We start from the raw sequence: 5495 nt of genomic DNA, 5'->3' as shown, positions 1-5495 counted from the left end.
CATGTTTACACCATGTTTCATGAGTTATAGCCATTTATGGACCTAATTGCAAATTATATCATATTTGTGGTATTTGATGCTAATATTTGGTTATATTCTTTGTAGGCATCAAGGGAATGGATCCGAGGTTGACCAAACCAGATTGAACACGAATCCAAGCTTAAATGAAGAGATCAAGCTCTGGAGTAATCTGGATCATCCATTCAAGATTAAGAGAGATCTAAGCCATCCATTGAAGATTTGGTCCATCCGAGCTAGGAGAGAGTAGATCAGGTCCCTTGATGAAGATTTGAACCTTTGGATCAAATTTAGATCAAGATTCACCGTTGGATCAGAGGCAGAATAATCACAGCCGTCCATCACAGAACTGAGATTAGATTTAAAGGGATGAGAAGCTACAGTGTTCGCGTCAACTTCCACAGTACCTTCGTGCCAAGACAGGGGAGCGCGATCTGCTCCGGCGATCTTCTGCCTCAATCCACTCCACCGCCGGCGAGCTGCTGAGGTCAAGGGCGTTTCCCTTCCTCCGGTGATTCTCCATCTTCGAGCCGGCGACGCCATCTCAATCATCTGAACACCAATTTCTACTGCGATTTCGTGCGAGGAAGAAGAAGCAAAGAAGGAGAAGCAATTCGGTGGTTTGAGCCGATTCCTCTGTTTTCCGGCCGGTTATCTTCCTTTCTTGAAGCTCCGCACCTTTTCTCTGATCTTGATCCATTTCCATCTGAGTTACTTTGTTTGTCTTCAATGCCGAGTTCTTCATCTGATGTAGACCGAACCCAAGCTAGGGTTTCTCCAATTGATTAGTTTGAATCCTATGAATGCTAGTTTCTTCATCTCTGTTTGAATTTTAGTTTTGTTGTAGCTGATCGATGTATAGCTGATTCGAATTCCCTTGCTATTGTTTTGAAACCTTTGGTTAAGGCCACTGTTCTTGATTCTTGACTCTACACAATTTAGATTTGCTTAATTGTTGCATTAGGTTATTTTTGTTTGCCATTTCTTTCAATGTAGTAGTTTAGATTAGTTAGCTTCTTTGTTTGTTAATTTCCATGAGTTGAATTTACAAATGTAGTATAGTTTTAGGTCCTTTCTTCTTCTCTTTGTTCAAAAGTCAATTCTGAAATCTTCAATTTATCCAGAAAACCCCAAGCCAACAATAATTGATCTTAAGACTATCATCCTACTGTTTACATTCCTTGAGAGAGACGATCCGAGTCATCCTATACTGCATTAGTGTAGAAAGGAGTTCGGTGAAATTATTTGATACCCAAATCACGACAAAATTGGGTTTATCAATATCCCCATCTTTTCACTTGAGGTATGTGATTTATTTATCGTTCAGCATTTATACTCTATATCTATTGTTAGTACTTGCTGATGGTAGATAACGAAATTTGGGGACCAAATTTTTATTAGTGGGGGGAGAATGTAAAATACCTGAAATAGGCGAATATTAATAAGGGAATTTTCCGTAATTTTTGGAAAATTTTCGGGAATTTTTTGGAAATTGTTATCTCTGTTTCTTGATCGCAAACTGATCTGACCAGTGGGAAGGAATCTAGTAGTTGGTTTCTGTGAATTCTCTTTAGATCCAGTAGCAAACACACTCTGAGACTGTGGATCAAGAAACGACAGTGAGGTGAATTGAGGTAAGATGTAGAGAAAGTTATTTCTTTTGGTTACCGTGTACACTTGATTGGAGCTAGGAAAGGTTAAGCGTAGCATGCTGCTGCACACTTGAATTTATTTTGTTAGGTCAGATATACATATATGTATATATATGGATCTTGATCAATTGAATAAAGGAAGGGTTAAGGTTAATGAAATTAACCCTAATTGATTAGTTGGATTAGAATTTAGTTTGGCTAATTGTTATATTATAGAATTAGCTAAACTAGACCTTTTGTTTGATGCCATAGGACTTTGACGCGAGACGAGCATCTCGACGTCGTATTTGGACCAGATTGGACAATTCGATTGGAGGCGGGTATTTTTGACTTATGTCATTTGATATACATAGTAGTGAATATAACAAGTTGCATTAATTATGTTCTTATTTGTTCTGGTTAATCACTACCCGATACTTGTTACATGATTGATTGATTGCTTGTTTTGCATCTCATGTATTCCTTACCTGTTAATACATGCTTATAGGGGTAGTGATATACCATGCTTCACCATGTTCAGGACCTAGGTTTTATACCTTTTGTGTACTTTTGATTTGATTTGATTCGTTGACCTATGATGCACTTTTATATATATATGGATTAGGTCAGGATATTTTGTGGTTAGTGCCATGCACCATTTGCATGATTGCATGTTGTGCGATAGTCCGCTCCATTATTGTTGAGCACATCGCCAGTTACCTGGATCTGCACACACCACCACTCATGGGTTAGTGGTCGATTCAGGCAGTGTGTGTTGCAGCAGGGACTTTGTTTGGCTCTATTGGTCCGCTCATGGGTAGCGTGATGCAACGTGTTAGCCGGCAGGGATTCCTCCCCGTCATCGTGTACCGGGAGTTGAGAGCATTGCGCTCCCCCATTTATGATTTGGGGTAGGAGGATAGGTGTACTCCGACAGTATCCCGTCCACTCGGTCACTCATCAGGAGTAGTGACGACAGAGTGCATGGTTGTCACAGCCCTACCCACTCGACCTCACTATTGGGTGTGAGATGATCGACTGGCGTCAGGGGTGACCAGGACGCATCATTGGTATCATATGCATGATGCATTTATTGCTTGTGTTTGTGTTTGCTGCATTTATATGCTGCATATTGTTTAGTTACCTATGTTTGACATGCATACAGGATTTCTATATCACTCGGACTGTTTGTCCTTATACCCAGGTTCTGGTTAGTATAGTTTCTCTCCTGTTTACTTCAGATACATTTTTATCCTTCTTATATCAGGAGACTGTACGCATGATTAGTGCTAGGTGTTATTTCCTTACTTTGTATATCAGTTGTACCTGCTGAGTGTTGGACTCACCCCGCCTCCATTGTTGTTATTTTTCAGGTTGATGCTGTCAGGAGAGAGTTCCAGTTGCTAGTTCCCTGCTGACCATGAGGGCTTAGTAATCTTTTGGTTTTCTTCTTTATTAGTCTATGTTCAGACTTATTCTGTTTTTGATACTATGGATCTGGTGTGAATTTTATGTGTCGATGGATTTTATTTGGATATGTTTTACTACATGCCTGCCTGGACGGCAGAAGAGGTGAGTAAATCGGATTTGAGTTTTACGAGTGTAGTGGAGTATGGTTGATTTCGAGTCAGAGTATTATTCATTCCGTTTACTTGTTATATAAATTGCGTGGAATGTCTGTGTATTGTATTTTATTTCTGCTATTATTCCAGCCGCCTGTGGCTGAGGTATGTGGATATGTAGAAAGTTTCAGATTGTCCGCCGTACATGAGAGATGCTGCCAAAATTTCTTCGGATAGGGACTCCTCCGGGGCGTGACACGTAGACCATCAGTATAGTCGAAGCATGGACTCACTCTGAGTTCCATTTACTGAAACTATATCCTCAACTGCCTTGTTGACTCGTTGTACGCTGTGTATAGTATGAAGAGAATGACTAAGGAGTTGTGGGAATCCTTGGACAAGAAATACAAGATAGAGGATGCAAGGGTTAAGAAGTTCATCATGGGTTGATTCCTGGACTACAAGATGGTTAACTCCAAGATGGTGATCAACCAAGTTTAGGAGCTTTAGGTAATCTTGCACGAAATCCACTCAGAAGGGATGGTTCTAAATGAAACCTTCCACGTGGCTACTAGCATTGAGAAGTTGCTTCCAGGCTGGAAGGACTTCAAAAACTACCTGAAGTACAAGCAGAAGGAGATAAATGTGGAGGAACTCATTATTAGACTTTGCGTCGAAGAAGACAACATGAGTTCAGAGAGAAAGTTATTCTCTCAAGCTACTATGAAAACCAACGTGGTCGTGTATGGTCAAAACTCAAAACGGAAGAACCCCAAGACTTCTAAGATGAGACACAGAGGAGGCATAAAGAAATTCTCTGGGAAGTACTTCAACTATGGTTGAGTCGGTCATAAATCTTTGGAATGTAGAAAGCCGAGGAAGAAAAAGAAAGTCAACCTGAATGAGGGATCAGAAATGGATAACCTCTGAGATGTTGTCTCCAAATTGAACTTGGTCGATTCGAATCCATGGTAATGGTGGATTGATATTGGAGCCACCAGACATGTCTGCTGCAATAAGAAGTTGATCCACAACTTTAAAGAAGTAAAAGGTGGGGACAAGCTATTCATGGGGAACTCAGTAACCTTAGACATCATAGGCTAAGGAAAAGTGATGCTGAAGATGACTTTGGGTAAGGACCTTACTTTGAATAATATATTGCATATTCCGGAGATTTGAAAGAATCTAGTATCCGGATCACTGTTAAACAAGCATGACTTTCACATTATTTTTGAGCCAGATAGAGTTATACTGTCTAAAAATGGAATGTTTATGGGAAAGAGCTATGTATCTGATGGACTATTTAAGCTCAATGTAATGGCCATTAGGCCTAAAATAAATAAAGATGAAACTCTTCCACTTATATGCTTGAGTCTTCATGTTTATGGTATGGTAGACTAAGACATGTTAATTATGATGTGTTGCATAGATTAATAAACATGCAAAGTATATCTACATTCCACCTTGACCCAAAACACAAGTGTGAGATTTATATTGAAGCGAAAATAACAAGGTCATTCTTTTAACATGTTGAGAGAAACAACGAACCACTCAGGCTAATTCACACTGACGTGTGCGACCTCAAAGGTACATCAACACATGATGGGAATAAATACTTCATCACTTTTGTAATGATAATACAAAATATTGTTATGTGTATCTTTTCAAAAGTAAGGATGAAGCTATAGAGAAATTTACTCTCTATAAGAATGAGTTGAAAATCAACTTAATAAAAAGATTAAGGTGATTCGAGATGACTTAGGCAGTGAATATGTATCACCGTTCACTGAGTTGTGTGTTGAATATGGGATCAGACATGAAATAATAGCTCCTTATACTCCTCAGCAAAAATGGAGTTGCTGAGTGAAAAAAATGAACTCTAAAAATGATGATGAATGTTCTTCTATTGAGTTCTGGACTACCAGAGTTCATGTGGGGGAAGTTGTGTTAACAACTAATTACCTTTTAAATAAGGTGCCCCAGAAGAAAATAGACAAGACCCTTATGAATTGTGGAATAGAAGACAATCATCCTATAAATATTTATGAATGTGGGGGTGTCTTGCCAAATTTTTGGTGCCTGATTCAAAAAGGATTAAGATAGGATCAAAGACTGTTGATTGCATATTTATTGGATATGCACATAACAGCAGTGCATATAGATTTTTTTTGTATGAGTCACAAATACTGGATATATACAAGAACTCAATAATAGAATCGAGAAATACCTCGTTCTTCAAGCATGTGTTTCCGGATAAGATCCGAGAGGAAGCTAACTCCTCAAA

The sequence above is a fragment of the Zingiber officinale genome, chromosome 9A (genome assembly GCF_018446385.1).
Source record: "Zingiber officinale cultivar Zhangliang chromosome 9A, Zo_v1.1, whole genome shotgun sequence".
Taxonomy (NCBI): domain Eukaryota; kingdom Viridiplantae; phylum Streptophyta; class Magnoliopsida; order Zingiberales; family Zingiberaceae; genus Zingiber; species Zingiber officinale.
The sequence above is the reverse complement of the archived record's forward strand: the minus strand, read 5'-3'. Positions refer to the sequence as shown.